Source organism: Rhinolophus hipposideros (assembly GCF_964194185.1).
Source record: "Rhinolophus hipposideros genome assembly, chromosome: 3".
Lineage (NCBI taxonomy): Eukaryota > Metazoa > Chordata > Mammalia > Chiroptera > Rhinolophidae > Rhinolophus > Rhinolophus hipposideros.
Genome location: NC_138049.1, coordinates 43,543,513 through 43,571,176, shown reverse-complemented (window position 1 = coordinate 43,571,176; position 27,664 = coordinate 43,543,513).

Here is a 27,664-nt window from a genome sequence, read left to right as displayed (position 1 = left end):
GGGGGATGTCGTCACTTGAACCCCAGCAGCCCCTCAATACACCTCAAATTATGCAACAGTGTTGACTAATGAGTACCAGCTATTATGTGCCTTTTACTTCTGGGTTACTATTTCATAACCAAGTTAAATGAGGCCCAAGTCAATAGTTACAAGATGTAAGGAGATAATAATTTTGTGAGAATTTGTTTCATAAATAATTAAACAGATACCACCCATTCTCCATTAGAAATCTTCATAGGCCAGGGATATAAGTACTACCATGTTTCCCCCGAAAATAAGACCGGGTCTTATATTAAGGTTTGCTCCAAAAGACACATTAGGGCTTATGTTCAGGGGATGTTATCCTGAAAAATCATGCTAGGGCTTATTTTCCAGTTAGGTCTTATTTTCGGGGAAATACGGTAGGTTTCCTTTTACTCTGCTCTTTTTACATTGAAAGTTAATTAATTCCTGATTTGACCATTATTTTCCCTGGATTAATCCATTGTAATGATAATACATTTTTAAATAAATTATTTGGAAGAGAATTAGGTACATGTAATTATTAGACAACTTTAATTAATAGACTAAAATGAATCAGCATCATCTGTAAATTTTATTTTCACTAAATTAATTTATAGATCTATGTATTTGTGTTTGTATAGGTGTGTGTTTGTGCACGCATACATTCCACCTTCATAATTAATTAAATCAGAAGCCCTAAAGTTGCCAGATGACACTAGCTAGGTCCAACCATCTTTGTCCTACATAAGTCTAAATGGACGCAGGATATCCATTTGTCTCTTTGCAATCTTGAACTCTTTAAAAAGAGCTTCTGTTAAAAACTGGGAAATGGTTGAGGGCGGTTCTGTAATACTTTACAATCAACAGGCATTTGCCCAGGGACCTGGTGGACGAAGATTCAGCTGCAAATTTGGGGTCTGAATGCTTTTTGTCCTTAAGTCACTTGCTTTCCAACTCTCCCTCCAGCTATCTTAAACTAACTATGGAATTTGTTAAACCTACTTGAGGGAATAGCCTATATGATTTCCTAAGAGAATATTCATTTGACATGTAGGTTCACCGTCACCCCCTCATAACTGCATGACCTTCTAGAACATCAATTTCCTCTTCTGAAAAACAAAATTCATAATACTTACTCTTGGGATCATTGTGAAAAGTGAATACACTAGTGAATGTGAAAGTCCTTTATTAATTTTAAGGCATGGCAATCTCTTTTGCAATTTTTTTAAAAACAGAAAGTCCAAAGGGAGTGCCTAGAGCAGGGTATCACTAAAAATCCGCATCTGAATATATGAATAAGATGTGTGGCATTTCTCTCAAAGTGTCTTATATTTCATGTCAAATGGGAAAAATAAGATAAATCATATCCAAAAAAGAGTGTGTTGACAGAAAGTATAACAAGATGATGTCTGACAGAAGGTGGTCCTAATGCTAAGGGTAAAAGCAAGGGCAACTAGAAAAGTGAGAAAAGAAAGGAGTTGGTATAGAGGTGATAACACAGACAAATGAAATATAATAACGCTCATAAAATTTAGCAATAAATATGTCAGAGTATATGGTAACTAGCTTCACTAAGATACATGTCAAAAGTGACATTTAGAGACTGTATAAATAAAAGTCTCTATGTCAATTATCTTTTCCGGTACACCTGTTGGCAGAACTTGCCCCTATTTAACCACTCATCCCCCTGTTGGGGGATGACCTTGAACCTTTGGCCGAAGAGCTGTTCCAGTGATTGTGCTTCAAACTGCTCTGTGTGCTACAGTTGTTTATCGGCCACATCCAGGCTGAGGCTTGTCTATGCTCCACACGTTGTTTGCCCCGGTTCAGTTCACCTTACAAATATTGGGGGTGAGGGGGAGCTCTTGCTTTCTTCATCCCCCAACAGGTCAGTGCAATTACACTTAACGGGACCTCAGTCTTCATCTTCTGGACCTATTACTGCTAATCAGAACTTAACCCATTCAAGTAAACTTGGAGGTGACACTGATTCAAGTTCTTTGACTTCTGTCTATGATAGGACTTCTTCGATTTATAGATGTCATACCATTTCCTTCTGACAAAGCCAGATTCATAAAAATGCCTACCTCCTAAATGGATGCATTTTAAAATGCCCCTTGTGTTTATGAAAAGATTTGCTTGAAGATTTTTTTTAAATAGCTCTTTTACTGCATTTGAATAAAAATGTATTTAACAATTTTCAGGGACATGTCTATCACAGGTAAACTGTGGTATTCCTGTATAAGAATAGCACAGGAAGAATATCATTAAGAACCTAAAGGCCTACCTAGGTAGCATAGTAAAAAATACTGAATATTAGTGTTGCTCACAGATAAGAAAATGACCTCATTTTTACCAAGTCTTTAAAGGCTCTATCCAAATCTGAGTCACCCATAACCAATGTCCTTTGCATTCTGGTTGCTTGGGTTTGACACCGAGATGTGCCCAAAACATTTTTTTTTTTTTTTAAGATAAGCCCCTTTTCTTATATGTAAAGGAAGGAAGGGATAGAGGGATGCAGGGAGGGTGGGAAGAAAGGAGGGAAGGAAGAAAGAAGGAGTGTCTACAGAGTGTCATAAGGTTGAACATTTATTTTGAAAATAAGGTAAGAGTAGAAGTATCAGTTATCTATGTTAGAAAGTAAAAAGACTAATTTACTTAATTGAAAAAATTTATTTTAAACAACACATTCAATTTTTAATTAATTCATTCAGGACAAACATTGCTTTTCATTTCTTATTAATACCTTTGCCTATTTGCCTTCCTAGATCCCCATCCAATTTTTGTTTCCTAAAACCCTAGCAGTAGTCTACAGGTATGAAGGAGTTAGCTCACTCCTCGTCTACTAATCCATCTAATTACCCAATTAACCCCCAAGCAATGTGCTAACCAGAAAGACAGCATATTTCATTATTGAGTATCTGTGGCTGGCAAAACCAGATCAGCTAGATTCTGCTCTGCCAAAGTCAGGTTTCTGAATTCCTGTCTTCAGTGAAGCTCTGTAGGTTAGGGTAGCACATCAGAGGCACTGAAGTCTTTCTGGCTTCTTCTTCTGTACCTTCTCTTCCAGTAGACTTTAAATATGTACAAGACTCTCCCACAATTATTAAAGAATAATCATCTTCTTTGATCCCATTCTATCTCTGGCCTACCATCTTCCAAACTTCTCAGAAGCACAGCCTACACTCCCGTTTTCTTGAGTATTCAGTGAAATCTGACATCTGCTTCATTACTTGACTGAAATTGCTCTTATTATGTCTCTTAAGATCATAAGCAACTTCTAAGTATTCCATATCCAAAGGGTGTTTTTCAGTCCTTAGTTGTGGAAGGCAACCTGGTTTTAATACTGTTGACCACCTCCTACTTCTTAAAGCTCTACCCCTTTGTTCTCCATACCACCCCATCTTCCTGACTTTCCTTGCATTTCTGAGTCTTCCTTTTGCCTCTTTTCTCTGCACAACCATTCAATATTGCCCAGGCATTGAGCTTTATCTCACTATTCCCTGTCTCTGTTCTGTACCTCTAAGGGTAGTTTCATCTACACATATAGTTCAAGAATCATGTTTGCTAATAGTTTCCAAGTTCAAATCCTTGATTCAGATCTCCCACTGGACAATGAGATTTCTATGTTCTACTGTAAGCTGGATAACACCACCAAAATAAACAACACAACTTCAAACTCAACATGTCCAAAGCAGAAATTATTCATTTATCCCTTAAATGTCTTCCTATATTCTCTAGTTAACTTATGGCAGTGCCATTCAAACAAATAGTTAAACTAGAAACCTGGGAGTCATTCTTGACTGGGCCTCCTCCCTCAATTCTCATATGCAATCAAGAAAATCATAAGATTCTAATGATCTTACCTCCAAATACTTCTAAAATCTATCCTCTTTATTACCTCATTTATTACTATTATAACTAAGGCTCTTATCTCTTTTTAAACAGTGTGTCAACCTCCTCAATCATCCTATTTACATTATTTTCATCTTGCACTAACTACTAGCGTTATATCTAAAATGTCTATCTCTTTAGTGGCTCCCTCTCTCCTCAAAATGAAGTCCAAGCTCCTTTACATGGAACATGACCCCTGCCCACCTCTATGCCCTCATTTCTTGCCACTCAATCTCACACCTTTAATTATTCACCACTCAATCTCACAGTTCATATTTCAGAAAACTTGAAATGCCTATAGTTTCCCATACAGCATTCAGTTTCTTGCCTTTATACTTTGCTCAGGCTGTCTCCGTTCCTACCTCATTTTTTCTTCCCCTCACCTCTGCCAATACCCCGTGCCTGTCTAGTGTCTACGCATCTTTTGAGGATGAGCTAAATATAAAAAAACTCCTAAAGCTTTTGTCACAGCAACACCACCTCCCACCCCCCACAGACATCAGACTGCTTTGTACATCTCTCTCCTGCATAACCATCCTCAGTCATTAGCATGTCTGGCAAGAGTAGGTTCTCATGAATATTTGTTGAATGAATGAGTGTGGAATGACAGGTCAGCTTCCTGCTGACTGGGCTTTTAGCATTGCATCAGTCTAAGATGTGATGTCATTTCTTTCCATAGTAGAGGTGACTGAGCAGGGGAGTGTGACAAATGATTTTATCACCATTTCCTTTTAACAGTTTAGCCTCATGATTTTGTTTGAAATGTCATAGGCTTATTGAATATCAAACACATCCAGATATAAATGTGGCCATCAAATTACATTTCAAAAGTAATCATTCTAAAATCACTCCCATCGTGGAAAATGCATGATGTTTTCTCGAAGAGAGGCCATGATCCAAATTTGCCTATAGTTTCCATTCCCTTTCATTCCAAATTTTTCACTGGAGATGCCAACAAGACCAAGTTTCACCTGTGTGTCTGGTTTCTATCCAACCCCTGGTACAGGGGTGGTATTGATATGAAACTTGTTTCGAAAGTTGGTCACCGAAGAGAAAAGGAGGAAATTTTTAAAGCATGGGACCCACCCTTCCAATAATCAAGAGATAACATAGTGCATTTTTACACTAGTTTAGCATTTTCAACTCTAGAAAAAAAGAACAGTGCTTCCTGTAACTCACAAGTCAGTGCCTGGGCTTTGTCTCACAGGAAGCATCTGGGGGCTACAGGTCAGAGGCGAGGAAGGTTACAATGAGCAAGTTTCACAGGGAGTGATTAAGTGTGTGGAAACTGGAAGTTTCAGGGAATAGGATGTGAATACTTTTTAAGACAAGAGCAAAGAAGCATGGACAACGGAAAAACTATTTGAAGAGATCTGGGGGGGGGTGAATAAGAGGCTTCAAGAGATAAAAATAAGTCAGATAATTAATACCAACTTTAAAAATGATAGGGAAGAAGTGAAAGAATTAGTTTTTACTTCAAGGGGTAGGGGGAGAAAAATGAAGCAGCATCTATGGATAACCAGATCTAACATCCTTTTCTTGGGAGATGATGGGGAACAAGGAAATGCTGAAAGAGGAAAAAATACTCCATTTTATCACAAAGTTTTCCAGCTTTATAGAGAAGCAAGTATTTAATTATTTACCTGCATAATGCTTCCTCTGTCAATTTCTATGTTAAACATCATTAATTTTTATTTAAACTTTTAAAATAAAGAATTAAACAAATTGTCTTAAATATTTAACTCTAGATAAGATACAATTTAGATGGTTCTAACCATAATGGTTTATGTTGTAATTTGCAATATTAGCATTTGGAGGTTTATATTCCACACTTACCCAGTGGGTATGCTCCATTCAAAGTACCCTCATAAAACCCCTTCCCCAAAATGTCCAGCTCACATTTCCCTTCAACTGCCAGAAGGACACAGCCTTGCTCTTTACTTCCCATCCCTTCTCTAAAGGCATCTGATTTACAGTACAGCCATCAAGAGCACCATAACGGTTTCTTAAATGAGCAGTACTAAAGACTCAGTTTTCATTAAAAAAAAAAAAAAAAAATTCCTACAAGTAGACAATTATGCGTAAAGTTTAGGTTTGTCCCTCTGGTAAAATGAAATAACAGAAAAATACATGCACATATTATTTGAGATGAAATGCAAATGGTCTGAGCTTGAGAAGTCAGTTATATGGGGTTTAATATTTTGTAAAAACACAATGCATATGTACTACTAATACAAAAGCTATATTTGCAGAATATTTAGACAATATCTTTAAAGTTTAGTATCACCAAGTTATTTTATACACTGGAAGCCAAAGCCCCACATAAAACAATGTATGATATACAAATGTTCTAGGCCAAGCAGGAAAAAAAAAAAAGGCATGACATTGTAAAGTCAAATTTATTACTACATGTGGAATCCTAAATTCATCTATATTAAGGAAAAACATTTTTTTCATTTCTAAACTATAAATGTTCCTGTATATATTAAAACTATAACACTCTGTTGATGCTTAAAGCTAACTCTAATATGAAACCATTACTTCAGGCTGTTCCCCATAAGCTATAGTAAAACAGTAGTAAGAGATAAAGGAAAAGACATTGGCACTTTTTATATTTGGTTTAAGCATTTTCTTTCTTTCTTTATTTTTTTATGTTCTCAGGCAGTAATTCCACTAATTTGATTTTGGGCATTCTTACCAGTGCAGTGGGAAGGCATTCTGCTAATATTTCTCCATAGCAGTTGAAATATAAATTAAGGTATGAGGAAAAGCAAAACGTTCTCTGCATATAAGAAAATAGGATCTGGAGAAATCTCCTAAGCAGAGGTATAAAAAATTACAGCCTAATCTCTTGTATTTTCCGTTTTCAACACCCTTTTGGTAGGGAAAGAATCTGGCATCGTGGTGTGATATGACATAGTATGTGCATTACTTATCCATTACTGGTTACAAATTATCCCCAAATTATCACACATACACACACACACAAAAAAAAACATTTACTATCTCACACAGATCCTGGGAAGTCAGGGATATGAGAGTGGCTTAGTTAAGTGGTTCTGACTCAGGGTGGCGGATCTCATGAGTTTGCTATCAAGCTAGCATGACCAACTGTCCTAGCTGGCCCATGAAAGAGGAATTTGCCAGGGTACAGAATTCCAGTGTTAAAGTGGATAAGTCCCCAGAAAACCTGGAGAGTTGATTAAGTGTCATTTGGGGCTGCAATCTTAGAAAACTTAACTGGCATTGGAGGATCCATTTCCACGTTCCCTCACATGCTTGTTGTCAGGAGGCTTCATATCTTTGCTGTGTATACCTTTCCATAGACAAGCTCACAACATGGCTTCTTCCCTCAGAGAGAGTGATGCCAGATTGCCTTTTCTGTCCTAATCTCCAAGTCATACAACCTCACTTCTGCCTCAGTCTGTCCATTAGAAGCAACACATTGAGCCCAGCTCACAACAGAGGGTAGAGGATTATAGGACATGCATACCAGGAGATATCTTGGAAACTGGCTACCATGGTATGGTATGGTATGATATGAATGCTAAAGGAATGTGTTGAAAACACCACAGGTAGGTATCCAAGTGAGGCACCTTTACTTTTTTTTCATTTCAAAAGCATTTGTTATAGATCAGATACCATGTTAAGCACTCCTGTTTGAGCTTTTACCAGAATAATAAGAGCAGAGCAGTCCCTAAGGCAATGGGTACTCTAACAAATTCCCCTGGTAGTTAACATAGGAAAAATTGGGCAAAAATAATTTCAAAGTTAACCTTGAAAGGGAAAGTAAGTATGAAAAGCAAAAAAAAAATAGAATAAAGAGACCATCACATTTTGCAACTTCTTTGGAAACTTTATAGGCCAAACTCTCGGTATAGTGGAACGTAGTGCATGGAATCTGGAGTCAGACTTCCTGGGTTCAAATCCCAGTTTTACTCTCTTCTAACTGCATGACCCTAGTCAAGTTGCAGCTATATGGTGGCGATAATAATGTCACCTTCCTTATGGAGATGTCGTGAGGGTCAAAGAAGCTAACTGTGCAATATCTAGAAAAGTGCTTGGTACACAACATGCAACTATTAGCCTTTGTTACTTACCATCACCATTCTTGAAACCAATGTCCCTTACTTCTTTAGCACTGTACACTTTTACTTCTCTATCTCTTTTGCAGATCATTTCTTCACTAACTCATTTTTGGCTACTTTACATCTTCCCACCAGTGTTTCTCAGGATCCTAGCCTCCAATCACTTTCTTTTTTGCTACACATTCTCCCTTGAAATTGCCATCCTCACACACAACTTCAACCACTGCCCGTAAGCCAAGGACTTCCAAAACATACTTGCCTGTTCACATTCCTCTCCTATGGGCTCCAAATATCAGCTAGACTCATGAGCATCAGGAACACAACAGGTCTAAAGCTGGGATCACTACCGTACCTGCTGTTTCCTACCAGTTTCCCTTTCTTAGTAAATGCCGTCACTATCTCCCTAATTACCCAAGCTAAAGTTCCACCCAAGAGTCAAACAGACTTATTCCCCTAAATCACACTCAACATTCAACAAGTCATCCATCTTATCTCTTAAAATCTTTCAATTTATCTCTGCCCCATTGTTTCCACCTAATGCCACTACCTTCCCACCCCTGAGAAGTTGACATAGTTCAAATCCTAGCTCTCTCACTTTTTGGTTATATGACCTCTCTAAGCCTCAGGATCCATTCGGTCTAAAAGAAAGACAGAAAAAAACAAAACTATTCCCCACCATATTACAGTAGACAACCTGAAAATCCCCTACTCAAGCTCCCACAGTTCCATCTATCAGGCCACTGATATCTATCTGACTGACCCCACTGTGCTGTGAGCTCCTTGAGGGTAGGGTGCCTCAGTAAATTTGTATACTCAGTGAGGTGTGTGCCTGGCCCAGAGATCCCAAAAGATGTTTGTGCAATGAATTACATTGTGATGAGGGGACCTCAAGCTTTTCCTGTACCCAGTGTTAGAACCATGACCGATCCCTTATCAACTCAGCATCCCTCAGCCCAAGTGCCCAGATGTCAACTACATTGCCCACATTTGACCATGAAGAACTTAACTGATCACCCAGCTGGCCATTTTACATAAAACTGCATTTACCAATCATGAGCATATATGCATTAAATCGAATGTATTTTCCTCTTTTTTTTAATATACTAATCAAATCCATGATAAAACCACATTAAGTTGAAAAGAATAATACCTTTTACATAAAAATGTTTCTTCAAAGATAGAGAAATGGGGAGTAAATAATATTTGTGACATTTTGTTTTCCTTTAAAAAATAATAATACCTTATGCTTTTTTGTATGTTTGTTTGTTTTGTGTTTGTTTTGTTTTTTTTCATTTTAGGTCTAACGGCTATGATCATGATTTCTACCAAGTTTGACAAAGAAATAATTATTTTTGCTCTTTTAAGTTCTTGAAGCATACTTGGGTTTTATGCTGAGAAAAAGTATGAGCTATCAGGGCTCCTCAGGTCTCAAACTACAAATACAAATTCGGGGGCCTTTGCAGCACTGACAAAGCAGGTGACTCAGGTCTCCAATATCATGACTCCATAGAAATATCCCTATATGTAAATGTAAATACCACAACTATAATATTTTGTCTTCACATTCCACAATTCTGCCAAGGCTTCCTCAACGTTCTAAAATATTCTGTGAGTCTGGCTCTGAACTGGTTTATAACTAAGAAAATGTTCTTGTTAAATTCAGGTTGTTTTTATGTTTGTGACCTCAGAGTAACTGCCATTTTACATCTCGTAGCAAACAGCAAAGATATTTTATATAAAGGACAACCTCCTATTTATCATAGATTTGGTCACAGTGGAGAGCTGTGACATGATTTCATCTTCTGTCTGCTTTGGATTTCTTCCCATAATCACTCAGACATAATAAATGACATTATCAGTGACATGGTAAGTATTCTTAGAATGGACAAGCCTGTCAGTGCTCATATTAATCTGGGCAATTAGAGTCAGTGTGAGAGAGTTAGATGATGATCGGGAAGAACTGAAGTGAAACTACATTTTTAAAATCCTTATACTAAGAGAGCAAACATTTGTAATATTTGACTTTGCAACATGAAGAAGGTTTCTAAGATCTTTTTATAATTGTGGACTTCTTTTCTCCAAAGCAAGATATCTGTTATCATTTCTCATTATCTTGATAGTCTTTTATTTCTAAACTTCAAGTTTTATCCTTTGTCTTTTAAAAAAGTTAAAAAGATAGTGGGATTTCATTGATCAAAATAGATGTGACAACCAATAAAAATAATAACAATACAACTGATTCATGACATACCATAACATTAAGGTTATGTAACCATGTTATAAATATATGAGAAGTATAGACCTTTGTAATTTCATTAAAATACTCAAGCACAGTTTTTGTGCCTGATTCTTCCCTCTATCATCTAATGTGTTAACACAAAGTCCTACAGACAGGGGGAACAAATTAGTGATTATTGTTAATGATGATGATCAGAATTAGCTAAACACATTTTTTTATTTTAAAAAAACGTTTGTCCTTTTCATTGTCCCAAAATCAACTAAACTCATTGTAGAAATGTTTTGAAAATGTAAATAAACACAAAGTAGAAAATGTAAAACACGTATAACATTTTCCTAGAAAATCACTGTTAACATTTAGAGAAGGCCCTCATCTCTATCTCTAACTTTTAAAAATTAAAAATGAAATATCATACTGTGCCTATTTTTATAACCATCTAAAATACTTCATGTTGATATCTTTCCTAGCGAGATCATGATGAGAAGGAAGTAGTAACGAAAAAGAGCTATTGATACTCTCTAGTGCTTGTGTAATTGCTCAATAAAAATGATTACATGAACAAATGAATGAATGAACAAATCCATGAATGAATTCATGAATAAATTTACAAATAATAATTATATTTGCGGAAAGTTGAATGGTTGCTTTAACAAAGTTTTTTTGTAAAAGTAACAGTACTCAGTGGCTTTGTTTGTTTGTTTGTTTTTCAGCTCATTTCTAAGCTTCATAGTAACCTGAGAAGATAGATTTTGTCATCTATCTCCACCATTTCAATGGTCCTGAGAGAATGAAAAATTTGCCCAAGCTATGAAGCCCAGGATTCAAACCCAGAGATGCCTGAATCGAAAAACCTATCGCTCGTTCCACCAAAACTCTGCCTTTCAAACATTGCTAATATGTTGAAGTGAACTTTGTTGAAGGGACATTACCACTATGTACAATAAAGGGAATCACATAAAGACAAGAAGGCTTTCAGAGCTGAGCACTGCACATGCAGTCACCGTGTTCCCGGGTGTTACAGTGCAGCTGTTACCATCCATTTGTGTTGTGGCTATTTCATACTGGTACGGTCAGGGTCATTGAAATTACAGACACATTCAGTCAGAGAAAAAAGACACTGGATTTTCTTTTCCTTTTTCAGAAAGCTTTTTACATTAATCCACTTAATCCCATGGCTGATTTGCCATTGAAATCTGAAGCAGAGCGTTTTTTACCAGGAATGCCCTAACTTTGAAACAAAATTTAAATTAGCCAATAAGACCTTTTTACTGCTCCTTCCTTAACTTTCAAAGAAAGTGTCTGAGTATGTGTGTGGTTGGAAGAGCAGGAGGGGTGGGAAGTGGGGAACAGATGGATTCTTTCAGCAAAATGTGTATTATTTTACCTCTAAGAAAAACTACAATGTATTCCATAAAAGCAAAGAAAAATGTGAAATTTTAATTACTTAACAATAGCTAAAAATAATTTATTGTTTTAAAAAGCAGAATTTTGGATACATGTCATTATACATTTGTCAAAACCTATAGAATGCACACCACCAAGAGTGGACCCTAATTTAAACTATGGACTGTAGGTGATGGTATGTTCATATAGGTTTATCAATTCTCGCACCACTCTGCCGGTAGATGCTGACAGTGGGGGAGGCTGTTCATGTGTGGGGGGAGGAGGTGTATGGGAATTCTGCTCGTTCTGCTAAATTTTGCTATGAACCTAAAATTGCTCAAAAAATTGTCTATTAATAGAAGAAAACATAGGTACTAAACTTATGGAGCTTGGGTTCAAAGAGCATTTTATAAATTTGACCTCAAAGGCAAGGGAAGTAAAGCTAAAATAAATGAATGGGACTATATTAAACTAAAAAGTTCTGCAAAGCAAATGAAACCATCGACAAAATAAAGACGCAACCAACCAAATGGGAGATTTTTGCAAACAATGCCGCGATAATGGGCTAATATCCAAAATATGTAAGGAACTCATACAGGTCAACAACAAAAAAACAAACAACCTAATTAAAAAATGGGCAGAGGACCTGAACAGACATTTCTCCAAAGAGGACATACAGATGGACAACAGACATATGAAAAGATGCTCAATATCACTAATCATCAGAGAAATGCAAATAGAAACCACAATGAGATATCACCTCACCCCAGTCAGAATGGCTATCATCAACAAGACAAATAATAACAAGTGTTGGAGAGGCTGTGGAGAAAAAGGAACCCTTATACACTGCTGGTGGGAATGCAGATTCATGCAGTCGCTATGGAAAACAGTATGGAGGTTCCTCAAAAAATTAAGACTAGAATTACCATATGACCCAGCAACCGCTCTCCTGGGTATATACCCAAAAAAACCTGAAAACATTTATCTAAGGATATATATGCTCCGATGTTCATTGCAGCTTTATTTATGGTGGCCAAGACATAGAAACGACCAATGTGCCCTTCGATAAATGATTGGATAAAGAAGATGTATATATACACAATGGAATACTACTCTGTCATAAGAAAAGATGAAATTGTGCCATTTGTGACAACATAGATGGATCTTGAGATTATTATGCTAAGAGAAATAAGTCAGACAGAAAAAGCAGAGAACCATATGACTTCACTGACATGTGGGATATAAAACTGAAAGCAACAAAGGAACAAGATGAAAAAATAAACAAAAACTCATAGACACAGACAATGGTTCAGTGGTTATCAGAGGATAAGGAGAGGGTGGGGTAGAAGAGGGTAAAGGGGGTCAAATATATGGTGATGGAAGAACTGACTCTGGGTGGTGAACATACAATGTGATATATAGATGATGTATTACAGAATTGTACACTTGAAACCTATGTAATTTTACTAAGCATTGTCACCCCAATAAATTTTAATTAAAAAAATAGTCTATTAAGAAAAAGCAGATTGGCATGACACAAAAACATGTACTCTCTAGGTTTTACAAAGAAGCAAAGGATGTTTTTTTCTCATTCCTGTGGTATAAACATAAACATAAATATACATATACTAAAAATATAGACACACACATATATTCATTCCAGTGGAACACACAGAGCTATAGATGATAGATAAATAGATGATAGATAGATAGATGATAGATAGATAGATAGATAGATAGATAGATAGATAGATAGATAGATAGATAGATAAATAGAGTCATATATATCTTGCTGGCCTTTCAGTTCATATCACATATTTATTTGAGAGGTGATCCCATAGCCAGAGATTTCTGCCTTAGGTTTCCCCCTGTCCTGTATGACATCACAACCTCCAATTACTGGGCTCAGCCCAATGCAGTATCAGTATCACATGGGAAATTGAAAGAAACATAAATTCTTAGGCATTACCCAGACCCACTAAATCAGAAACTCTGGCAGTGGGGCCTAGCAATTTGTTTTTTAACAAGCCCTCAAGGTGATTATGATGAACACTAAAGTTCAAAAACCAGTGGTTTAGAGTGCAATAACACTACTACATTCCCTAGCCAGATCATTCTTATCTTCAGATTTTAGAGAAACCATGGAAATTGAGCCCTTTCATTTCACAAACATGGAACCCAATTTCAGGGATCACGAGTTTAATCATCTCTAAAAATGGGGGGGAGAATCTACTTCACAACATGGCTATGATAATTGAATTAGTACATATAAAATGCTTAGAACAAAACTTGGCTTATACATACCCAATAAATATTAGCTTATTATCAGCATACTTGCTGCCATTATAGTTATCTAGCTTTTTGAAATGACTCATGAGCATAATTTAAAAATTATTTTGGGACAACCAAACTCTAATTCTGTTAACTGCTCTTAAATTCTTTCTCGTTGGGAAGTGTTTGTACTTGTTGCATTGATAGTAACCTCTGGACCCCAAGGCAGACTCCACAGCAAGATTTCTCATGGTCTAACACAATTGGGCCATGATAATGGCCTCTCCTCAGCAGGTGCACAGAGTGATGAAGAACTAGCCTCCCTGACAAGATACTGAAAGAGCATGAATAACATCAGAGCTCTTAAAAAGGCACTCAATTATCGGGGAAGGGCAACGTGGATGCCAAATAACTAAAGGAAATGTTGTAAAAATACATTCAAAAAATTGTGTAAGGAAACAAAGTTAAATCATGTAGCCCAGCCATGGAGAACCAAACAGGATATTTTCTATAGCAGAAGAAGTAGTGAAGAAATAGAGGAGAGAATCATGGATGACAGTATGAAAGACAGGGATAAAAGATAGTCCCCTCACTTCAGTACTTTTAAAAAAGGAAGAAGTTCAATTATTTGTTTTAGTCTTTGGCAAAACAGCCTCATTAAAATGGTCGCACTAAGACATTACGGACCCAAGAAGGAAAAACTAAGGAAAGAGTCAAGCTAGAACAGTCAGCCACTGCTGTCACCTGAACTCTTACTATTCAGGTCAGATGGGTATAAACCCCCATAGCTCAATGCCCTCCCCAGATTCCTGTCCTTTTCCAGTAAACTTGTTATCACAGTCTTCATCAAATTAATGTCATTTATAGATTAATAATAATAGCTAACACACCAAACCAGGCACTGTTCTCTGCGCTTTACAGACAGTAACTTATTTAATATTCACAACAATCTTAGAGAGGACTATTACTACAGTCAACCCCTGAAGGACAAGGGTTCGAACAGCTTAGGTCCACTACCAGGCAGCTTTTTCTCAATAAATACAGCAGGTGTTTCCTAGCCACAGTTTTTTATCAGCAGATTCGATGAACTGGGAATCCAAAACAGTATTTTCACTTTCCCAACCGCTGATTCCCAACCTTGGATTGAAAAGAGTTTTCCATCTGCAGTTTGTTGAATCCATGATTGAAAGGGCTAACTGAAATTAAGTTTTAGAGGAGTCTAAATTACATGCAGACTTTCAACTGCGTGGGGTTGGTGTCCCTAACACCCACGTTGTTCAAGAGTCAACTGTATTATCAGAGGGAACCCAAGTATGGAGAAGATAATAACTTCCCAAGACAACAGAGCCAGTAAGTGTTGGCTCTGAGATTCAAGCCCAGATTGTTTGGCTCCAATGCCTAAGTTCTTCTCCACTGAGTTTTGCTGACTTAATGTTGTCCTGTCTTGCATGTGCTGTTTCTATTCTGTACCTCATAGATTCTACCCTAGATGGAATGATCTCTTCATTTGAATTACAAAAAAAGAAGACAAGACAAACAAACAAAAAAAATTACACAAAGCATTTGTATGTAGAGCAGACTTTATTAAAGGTTTGAGAAGATGAATAGAGCAAATCTGGCTTATAGCAATTAAAGCAACTTGAATTGTAAACACAAGTGTACCTAAAAGACTTCCTTTTTTTACTGTCCTCACCTTCCAGACCAAATCTCCCAGAAGAACTTGTGGCCTCTTTTTGCACATGCTATTGATCTATTTAAATTTGTTCAGGGGCAGCCGGATGGCTCAGTTGGTTGGAGTGCGAGCTCTGAACAACAGGGTTGCTGGTTTGATTTCCACATGGGCCAGTGAACTGCACTCTCCACAACTAAATTGAAGACAATGAGCTGCCACTGAGCTTCCGGAGGGATGGCCAGATGGCTCAGTTGTTTAGAGTGTGAGCTCTCAACAAGGTTGCTGGTTCAAGTCCCCCAAGGGATGGTGGGCTGTGCCCCCTGCAACTAAGATTGAAGGACAACGACTTGGAGCTGATGGGCCCTGGAGAAACACAATATTCCCCAATAAAAATTTAAAACATAAAATAAAATAAAAAATAAATTTGTTCGTAAAGAAAGGGGGAAAAAAAAGTTTGTTCCCTAAGAATAATTCTGGCACTTGCCACTAAGATGATCATTTTATTTATCCTTGTTACCCTGGCATTCAGGAACCAGAGAAGCCAAAAGCCAATTTTAAGCAAATGCCCTCTAAATATCTAAGAAGCTGGAATTGCATTAATAATAGTCTCTAATACACATCTGGCTTCACCTGAATGCATGAAAAGGCAGTTGTTCACATCTTTTTTTATTTTTTTTTTTTAGGTCATGCACACATGTCAAGGGACAACTCTGTTAACAGCAGCAGAAGCATCTTTGAACTTAGGTAGCACACAGGCCTGAGTAGAGTTTAGAATGAGTTTCACTGGGAGGCCTCTTAGAGCATCTGTCAGTGCAAGCTTATGGCATTTTGCTACCCTATTAAGTTCAGTGGGAACAACTTGAGTACACCAGTGAAGGATAGCATCATCGGCATGTGACCTGTGCAATTACACAGACACCTACCCTCAAAAGGGCCCCACACTTGGTTTAATGTCCTGCCATCTATGTCTTGGAATTCTTAATAATTTCTAAATAAGGAGCCCTATATTTCCATTTTGCACTGAGCCCTGCACATTATATAGTCAGTACTGGCCCCATTGGCTACCCTGCATCTTCCTATCTGTTAGTAAGCATAGTATCTTCCAAACGAACAGAAAAGTGAGCTTAAACTGTCAGAAGACATTAAGCCAAACAGCATCTCAGCTTGATCACACACCAATCCAAATTTGACTTTGAAAGGCATCAGGTATGTTGGAGCCATGCTCCTCCAAAGATAGCATGGATACTGCAAACCTATATACAAACTGTTACCAATATAGAAACGGAGAATAAGCATTTAGAAATTTGTTTCTAACATTTGACACCGCCACAATATCCAAACACATGAGCATTTTTCTAGTCATTCATTTCCACTGGAATTTATAGAAATATAAGTCCATGACACATGGTGGGAGGAAGAAATACTCTGGTTCTTGCCACAGATGTTTTGAAAAGTACTGCCTAAGAGTCAGAATCTATTTTCCAACCAAGACTAATCGGCCAAGAACTCATAGAAAACACAGATCACAAATGAAATGTCAGATTAAGATGCTGCCATTAGGAATTTGGGGCTGAGGGACATGAGACATCCTAAAGAGATTAACAAAAATAAAAAAAAACAAGAAAAAACACACACCTAAAACATTTCAGAAACTGTCACTTGCCTAACAGCTGCCACAGAAAACATACTTTATTTCATGAAAAGTCTTATCAATGTTATTGAATTAAAAATATATTCTTTGTACTCAAATGTAGTGCAACAATAGTTCTATATTTCCTGCCATTTATAGATTGAGAATTAAATGTTAGCAAGTGGTATGCTCTAGGCTGGACCTAGCTTTTCCACACCTCAGGAGGGCCCAACTGTACTCTGGACATTATTTACTTCCTGGTGTGCCTGTCCTATTAAAGACAGCACATGAGAGCATACTACCACAATTTAGCTTCTCTGGAACTCAATTAACTTTATAGACTGCATTTGCTTCCTCTCTGGGTGGAATATGACTCTTTCTTAGCTTCCATTTCATGTAAATGGGGATCTAGGTGTTTGCCCATGATCTAACTGCAATGCTTAGACTGTTTGCCTTCACTTTCTTCCTCGAGCTTTTTGAGTCACACTCTTGTCTACCTAGCAGGTAAAGAAGAGACAGAGTAGTGACTAGGGCTCATCATTTTTACTGAACTGAGCTTTGGCAAGATGCCATCTGCTTACACTGAGGCTTGCCCTATGAAACAGTCCCACAACACTCACTCTTGTGTTTACCAAGAGGTAGTTTGTTGGGTTTGTTGTTCATAATGTTACACCCTCAGGAGAAATTCCTGTCTGTCCTTATTACAAGCAATAGTTAAGTATTTTTCCTGTCCAATTAGTCTCTTTTTATGTCATGGACCTTGTAAGTTGTATAAATAATCAGGCAGCTTTCTTTTTATTCTTGGTTGCTGGGATGCCAATTAGTACCAGGTTCACAGTCCTTTTGTACCAACTATATAGGCTTTTACGGGATGTGGTTTTATATTTGGTTTGTTCTTAGCTCCATGATATATCCTTCTCTAATTTGCTTTCTCTCTCAACTACTTATAATTTACGTTGTATCTCATTGTAAAATACCTCAGTTGCTATTGAAAGAAAATAGCAGGTAAAGAGAGAATGAAGAAAGAAGAGATAGGACAAAGATCAAGGGAGAAGGAAAAAGAGGGAAAAGGGAAAGGAAAGAAGGAAGGAAGAAAGGGAAGGAGATAGGGAGAGTGGGGACAGGGTGGGAGAGAGGGAAGGATGGAGGAAGAAAGAAAGAAAAGAAGGAAGGAAGGAAGGAAGGAAGGAAGGAAGGAAGGAAGGAAGGAAGGAAGGAAGGAAGGAAAGAACGAAAGAAAAATTAAAAAAGAAAAAGTGTAAAACAAAGAAGGGGCCATATTCTTGTGGTTATAAACTAAAATGAGAGTCTCACACAATTCAAATTGTGAAAGTGTCACAGAAAAGGAAACAGTGTATAGATTGCTATAGGCATGAATTATATAAAAATCATGTCAAAGCTTAAATTTGAGAGCTGCTCTCCAACTTCATTGTTGATTATTATCGCTATTTAATTATGTCCAAATTTAAATGTAACAAGATATAAAATGAAACTTTTCTTAGTTTCAGAAGTTTGGCTTCAAATCTAAGAATCAAAGTTGATTATTATTCCCTTCCCTATTGTAAAACAATGTTCTAGACACATCCCCAAGACTTCTTAAGAGGTGACCAAATTGATTTCTTCAACTACCAAGTCCATTAGCCAAGACTAGCCTGGAGGAGCTGAAGATGCAATTGAGAGAAAGCAGAGTTTACCAACCCAAAATATGCTTCTTTTTGGTATTTTATCTTAAGCTGGTTATTTTGTAAATGTATTTTTAAATTACAGTTGACATACAATATTATATTAGTTCTAGGTTTACCATATTATGATTAGACATTTATATACCTTACGAAATACTCACCCCAATAAGTCTAGTACCCATTTGACACCACATTTAGTTATTAGAATATTATTGAGTATGTTTCCTACTTAAGCTGGATATTTTTAAGAAATATAAGACTCAGGAAGAACGTTGACCTTCCCCAAACTGCCTAAAAGAATTTAGATAGAGGACTTTCTCCTGGAAGGGAGCTATCATTACGGATAACTGTATTTTATTATGAACTAGGTGTGATAGTCAGGACGGAACCTAGCAAGGCCCCTTTGATCAGTCCTCTCTGTGTCCCATTGTTAAACATTTGTTTACTAAACATTTACTTCTCCGTTTCCATGTGAATTGTCTTCCTCCCCTTTGAAATACAAATTCTACCCTCTTTCTCCTTAGCTTAAAACGGCATATAAGCCTTGACTGCCTAACTTGTCCTATGGTTCCATATTCTTATGGAACCCCTGTATGTACATACGTAATTAAATTTGGTTATTTTCTCCTGTGACTCTGTCTCATATATATTTAATTCTTAGGCCAACCAAAAGCACTAAGAGAAGAAATTGACAACAGCCAGGAGCCCTACTGGCTGGACACTGTTCACTTTGACACCACTGCAGATGAAGAGACCCTGAGGCATCTAGTAAAGACCAGCAGGAGGTAAGGGTTCTTACCCTGTCGGCCCCACTGCCCACCCTGCCAGATGTCTGTCTGTGGGATCCAGGGGAAGCGAAAGGGGTGAGAATCTTTTTCTCTTTCTAAATTTAGATTATCAGAAGAAAATATTTGTGGACGTAGCTCCTTCAGCAGAGCGCCTTTGATAAAACTTGGTTTGAGTACTCCTATTTCTTTGATCCTTTGCTTCCCAGAGATGGTTATTGTTTTCTTTTGTCTACTCTCTCTACAAGTTTGAAGATGCATATCTGGTACGCAGTTGAGTATGCTGTGGATCCAAGATTAGGAAATGTAAGACCCTATTTTGTTCAAAGGGTGGAAAACATGTGATTCCCTATGTTTCAGAAAAGCTGTTTAAAAAACTACAGGGTTTCTCGTCCTTCTTAGGCTAACTTTTGGATCTCGTGTGGGCTGCATACTTGGCACTCTCCTGTGGACAGCTCTTCCTTCCTTGGTTAATCCATAAAAAGGCTTACTGGTTTGAATCACCGTGGAGATCAATAGATCCTACTATCAATGGCCAGGTCATGGATCATTTGAATGAGGAAAACTTCTAAATTTAAAAAATTTTATAGAGCTCTCCTCATAACAGCTGTTTTATTGGTACCTATGGAAAGACCAAATTTTAAAAAGTAGATGAAAAGAAGGGTAATGACTAGTCTTAAGAACTCCCTTAAAAAAAAAAAAAAAAAAGCTTATCAAATTTGCAGTCCCATCATTCCCTCACAATACAGGAGATTTTTCTTGAAAGACATTAGTAGAAATGGAGAGCACTTGATGTTTTCTCTCGCCTTTCCCGGGGGTGCTTCCTCTCCTACATGAACATACACCATACCCTGCAAGCCAAGAGAACAGAACCCTAAAGGAAGCTCTCATTACTGATACCTCAGCCTCCAGCTGGATATTTGCTGAGTGGCAGAATCTGGGGTGCCTGTCCCATCAGAGAAAACTTAGGAGAACCTAATATACTGACAACTGTCTCCAGGAGTATGGGGCTATACATGAAGATAGATATGGAGGCTGCTTCTCCCTCCAGAAGTCTGAGGAAGGGAGGCTGGCTAGAAGAAACTATAATAGAGGATGACGACACAGGGCAGTACTGAAGGTGACCTGCCCTCCCAGAGTTTTCCTTCAGGCCAAGTGAAAGTCCCAGCAGGTATCCAAGCTCTAGCCATTGAAAAGATCCTAATGGAGAGGGTTTCCTACCAGGTGGAGGAAACCCCAGCCTGTGCCTCTGTAGCAGGAGAGAAGGAAGTTTCAGAGATGTGAACCAGAGGAAGCCTCTTCTGTGTAAGGGAATTGTAGTGTGGACATCCCCAGAGGGGTCTCCCCAAAGAACCCACCGATTCACCTGGCAAACATTGGGCCATCTGCCACAAAGAGGGCTGACAGCTGGAATAGTGCACAACAGTTACAGGGGCCTTTGCTCCTTTTCCTCTGATACCTGCGAGAGCAGAAGCCATACCTGGGTTAGGCCCCACTTAGGGAGAAGGGGTACAACTTTGAATTGAGTGCCCAGTTGATCTTTTTAAATGTTAATTATATATATATATATACATATATATATATGTATATATATATATATACATACATATATATATACACACATATATATATATGGAAAAAGAAAAGATTGTTATAATACTTAAAAATAATTATAAAAGCAATAGGATCTCTGGTTCCTAGGAAGGGAAATCTGAAAGATTGTTGCATAAAAAAAGTTTTTCCTTATTTATACCCTTTTGAGACCAGCCCATTTAATAAATCATTTACATAACTAAGTATTGTGATTCAAAATGAAAGACAAAAGAATTGAAATGCCATATTCACAAAAAGACTGGGATACTAAATAATATAAAGTATCGACATTCTCCTCAGAACACTTACAAGATGTATTCATTAAAAATTAAATTAACAGTATTATCTCACACCTTAATTTTTCTCTTTCTCAGATAAATTTTGACCTTCCCTCTTTTTTCTCCTTTCCCAGATTCTCACACTTTTAATTTACTTTTTTCTTCTGATTAGTTTAAAGTAAAACGGGGAAAAAGAAAAAAATAATAAAGGCAGGAGTTTGTAAGTTTCAGAAAATTAGTGCAACTTCTAAATTCATTATGTCTAGCAGTTTTAATAACTTGGTGATGGAGACATTTTCATATAACAGTGAATTCATTCTATTTTATATGCAGCTCCATATCCCGTGCCTGGCTTGGAAGGCCTTGAGAACAGAAGGTTTATAGGCCATATTTGCACAGTGACTTAGATTATATCACTTTCAACAATGCAGATTCATGAAATCAGCTCTCACCAAACTCTTTCTCACCATGGCCTCATATTCTTGCTGCAGTCAACAATGCCAAATGCTTTACTATTTGAATACAAAATTCTCCACTAAGATATCCTAAATCACTTGCAAATTGCTTTCATACTATACCTTAAATTGAGCCTTCGAATTTATTTCTCCCCATAATGAGTATAGTTTATTTCCTTTCCTAATGTCTACTTTGCAATTGTCTACATACGGGCTTTTTTAGCTTAGTTGAAATAGGTGGTCAGGGCCAGAAAAACAGGGACCTAAGTGTCCAGCCCATTGAAACATGTTTCCTCCTGGCAGCAGCTGCCCTTCTGAGGGCATTTAAACCGTGACTTCTTCCCACTAACAATACAATTAATCAGTGACTTATTTTAGATTAATATATGTAAAATCAATAATACACAATTAAATTAGACAAAAATTAGTCAGTACAGTAAACCAATTTTAGTAGACTATATGTGACCCTAACTGGTAAAGACCTCAAACCTACAAATTGTTCCAGAAATATATAAATGTGCAGAAAGAAAAGAAAAAAGAGAGAGAGAAAAAAAGAAATATATAAATGAATGAATAGAGAGTTTTACATAATTTTTTTTTATATTCTTCCAGTTACACTTGCTGCATCACAAATGATCACAAAGCTTAGTGCCTTAAAACAGCTGTTTTGTTTGGGGAAGTATGTTGTAGGTGGGGAATGTAGGAAGGGCTTGGCTGGGCAGTTCTTAAATGGGGTCTCTTAGGAAGTCACAGCAAGATGAGGGCTGGGGCTGGAGCCAGCTGAAGGATCGCCTGGGCCGGTCATTCAAAGTGTCCCCCTCACAGAGCTGACAGTTAGTGCTGGCTGTTACTTACTGGACATTCAGCTGGGGCTGACCAGTGCTCCAGCACATGGCCTCTCCAGCATGGCAGTCTCAGGGTTGGACTTCATGGCAGCTACCTCTTCCAGAGTGAGCATCTATGTAAAAACTGTGGGAAGTTGGCATGACTTCTTTTGAACCAGCATCAGAATTCACCTAGTGTTGCTTCCACTGCATTCAGTTGCTTATAAGCTATTAGGTTGGTGCAAAAGTAATTGGTTTAAAAGGTTAAACACTGCAAAGAACACAATTACTTTTGCACCAACCTAATAGTTACTATCTTTAGTCCAGTTCCATAGGAGAGGATATGGACCCCACCTCTCCATGGGAGGACTGTAAGAGAATTTGAGGATGTTTTAAAACTGTCACATTTCAGTTAATCTACTATAATGAAACAATCTTTCTCCTTTCTACTATACTAATATCTGCCCCTTGACACACACACGAAAAAGAAAACTTCTAGAATTTTATTACCGTTTAGAAATCCTCTCTGAAAGGTAAAGCATTTGAAAGCACAAGAAATAATTCTTCTTAAGTTAAAACAAACACTTCTGGTTCTTGGTGAGGGAGGGAAGGTCCAAGGATATTTTGGCTGTTTTCACCCGGATGGTATGGATGGAATTTAAATATATTTTTTTTAATGGGTTTAACATTGTTTCACTGACATTGAGAAGTCTCTATGAACAATTCAACTAGTGAATTTGGTTCTAAGTCATGGTTTTATTCGTACTTCCATACTCATTCAAACAAATTTTCCAAAAACGAGCCCCATTCTATTAGCTACAAAATAATGTATCTCAAGGCTTCTGACAATGCAAAAGTCATTTAAAAGCATCTCTGTTCCTTTTGCAATGCAAAAAGTACTTAAATGTTATTGTTTTTTCACTATTCTTGCTTTGCGTCATCTTTTCCCCAGGCAGACCAGAAGGTCTTAAATAACCCTTAGAAAGGTGAATTCTTGAGCTTTCCAGTGGAACTTCTAAGGTTTGGGGCATTTCTAAAACTCACTTCCACCCAGAAGGAACAGCATACTCCATCTTTCCTGTCCCACTTGTCTTCTAATGGTTTCCCGCTCTGTCTCTCCTGCTAAACTCACTCAGGGGCAAGAATGGAGCTTTTAGTTATGTTTTCATCCCCAATGGCTAGAACATAAACGATGCTTAACAAACATTTGATCATTTCATTTTATTTTTCTTGCAAAAACATTTTTTTCTGAAGCCTTAAAAAAATGCATTAGTACATTTTGCTTATTTAAATGAATGTTGAATACCATGGGCTTCCAAACCTTCCAAGGACTACTGTTTTTGTAACCTGAATCTGTAGTTCTCAATCCTGATTTGCACTGATTATCTTTAAAAATTCTAAGTCCCAACCCCAGAAATCCTCATTTAATTGGTCAGTGATGGAGCTCAGGCATCTATATTCTTTTAAATTATTTCTTTAACTTTTAACTTTGTAATAGATTTAGACTTACAGAAAAGTTGCAAAAACAGAACACAGAGTTTCTCTATGCTCTTCATCCAGTTTACCCTAATGTTAACATCTTACAAAACTATAGTACAATTATCAAAACTAAGGAATTAGCATTGGTACAAAACTCTTAACCAAACTATAGATGTTATTTGGATTTTACCAGTTTTTACAGAAATTTCCTTTTTCTGCTTCAGTATCCAATCCAGAATTCTGTATTGCATTTACTTATCATGTCTTCTTAGTCTCCTCCATCTCTGACAGTTTCTTTTCCTTTTTTGTCTTTCATAACCTAACATTTCTGAAGAGTACTAGTCAGTTGATTATAGGATGCTCCTCAATTTGGGAGGATTTTTGTTTTCTGATTATTAGACTGAATTTTTTTTTTTCATTTTTGCTAGAATATCACAGAAGTTGTATGCCTTTCTCAGTACATAATATCAGTAGGTACATCATGTTGATATGTCTTATTTCTGGTGATGTTAGGTTGAGGATTTATGTGCTGGGTTTCTCCACTGCAATGCTACTAGTTTCACCTTTGTACTTAATTAATTTCTTGGGGAAAACACTTCGAGACCACACAAATATCCTTTCTCCTCAAACTGGTTTCTCAAGCATTGAAACTAATTTTAGCATGTGTCTATGGATTTTGCCTGCAACAATTCTTATTCTGGTGTTCTACTGGCAATTTTCTATTTCCCTCACTGCTTCCACATTTGTCAATTAAACACAAATGAACACTATCCCTTCTTCTCCCATTTCTTCAACTGTTCATTTATTTACTTATGCTAGTATGATGAACATATGAATGAATTTTTTTTTTTAAGTTCCCAGATGACTCTAATCAAACTAAGTATTGAAACCCACCACTAGGTGATGTTTCACCTGGCTCATAATGTGCTTCCTCTAATCCATCTGCTAAGATAATGGTCTTTGTCCTGACACTGACAGTGACAAAACATTACTGAAAGAAATTAAAGATATCCTGAATAAATGAAGATGCATGCTACATTTGTAGATTGGAACACTCAATACTGTTCAGATACCAGTTTTCAAATATAATCTCTATGGTCAGCACAATGCCAATCAAAATTTCCAACAAGATTTAAAAAAATTTTTTCTGGTAGAATTTGACAAGCTGACTCTAAAATTTACATGAAAATTCAAAGAACCCAGAATTATCAAACATTTTTAAATAAGAATAAAAATGAATAACTTATACTACTAGATTTAAAGACTTATAAAGCTACAGTAATCAATACTGTGTGGCATTGGTATAAAAATAGGCAAACAGATCAATGCAATAGAATAGAGTCCAAAAATAGACCCACACATATGTAATCAGTTTTTTTCAACAAAGTTTCCAAGATAATTCAATGAGGGGAGAGATAATCTTTTCAGCAAAGGGCTCTGGAATAATTAGACATCATAAGATAAATAAATAAATAAATAAATAAATAAATAAATAAATAAATAAATAAATCTATCTTAGCCCTTTCCTCACAATTAATTCAAAATGGATCATAGAGCAAAATGTAAGAGCTAAGACCATACAACTTCTAGAATATCTAGAAAAATCTTAGTGACTTGAGTTTGCCAAAAGCACAAACAAAAGAAAAAGGCAATAAATTAGACTTCATCCAAATTGCATATTTTGTTTTTCAAAATATACTGCTATGAAAATGAAAAGGCAATTCCACAGAGTAAACTTTTACTTATAATACACTTAAAAATCCTTACTACTGAATAGTAAAAGAACAAATGACCCGATTTTTAAAAAGTTGAACAACCGCTTCACCAAAGAATGTATATGGTTAGCAAATAAGCACAGGAAAATACATTCAACATCATTAGGTAAACAAAATTAAAACCACAATGAGACAGCACTATGAATCTATTAGAAATGATTAAAAAAAATCTAAAAAATGACCATATCAAGTGTTGGCAAGGATTTGAAGGAACTAGAACTCGTATATACTGTTTAGGAAAACATAAAATGGTATATCCACTTAGAGAAAAAGTTTGTCAGATTCTTAAAAAATTTAAACATACACTTACCATGTGACTAATCCATTCTACTCTGATATTTATTTAAGAAAAATGAAACATAAACCTATACAAAGTCTTGTACATGAATTTCATAGCAGCTTTATTTGTAGTAGCTACAACTTTAATACTCATCAATAATGAATTGATAAGCAAATTATCGTTTTTCCATATAAAAAAAATAAGTCATTGATGCATGCAACCTCTTTTTGGTAAAACAAGGCAGACCGGATTACATACTGTACACTTCTACTTATATACATTTATAGAAAATGCAGGCAGTAGCAGAAATCAGGTTGGTAGTTGTTTGGAATAGCAAGAGGAGAGCTTACCAAGAGACATGAGGAAACATATGGATATGTTTATCACCTTGATTGTGGTGGTTGTTTCACAGGTGTATATACATATGTCAAAACTTGTATATTAATTATACCTCAATAAAGCTGTTTTAAAAGAGAAAGACATTATAAGAGAACAAAACTAAAGGCCCCTATCCCTCATGAACATAGATTAAACAACAATAAATCTGATCCCTTACCTAGAAATTTGGATTTAATTGGTAAGCGTTATGGCTTAGATACCAAGATTATTTTTAGAATTTCTTACATGATTCTAATATGCAGCAAAATTTGAGAACCACCATGTTATTTCATGACCCTAGACTGCACCCTCAGCTATGAAAAATCCTCACTTAAATTCATGCCCATTGTTGCCAGATAACCATATTGGAAAATTATGAGTGGATAATGCAAATACATCATCATTTCCAGAAAACAACCTGAAGCACCTAGTAGTGATGGCTAATCAGTACTATCATCTTAGTGAAAGGAAGGAAAACTTAAAAAAACAAAAAGTGGGCTACTGAGAGTTCAGTGCAAGTACTAACAACTAAAAACCAGGTAACTATAGCTGCAGCATATAGGAAACAAGTAACTCAAAAAATGAAGCTTTCTGAAATGTCCTGATTATTGTGGAAAGGTGAAAGACACAAGAGAAGTCTTCTAAAAGAAAAAATTCAGAATTCTGAGCAATGGAACTTCCTTTTTTAAAGGAAGTTAGCAAATTGAATCATAGCATTCTCTGTCAACAGAAGCTTGTTTACTTTATTTAATTTGGGGCCTTCTACATTTTTTCTATTGTGCAGCATTTAACGTTGATTTATTTTTTGTTTGTTTTATAAATTTTATTGGGGAATGTTGGGGAACAGTGTGTTTCTCCAGGGCCCATCAGCTCCAAGTCATTGTCCTTCAATCTAGTTGTGGAGGGTGCAGCTCACGGGCCCATGTGGGAATCGAACCATCAACCTTGTTGTTCA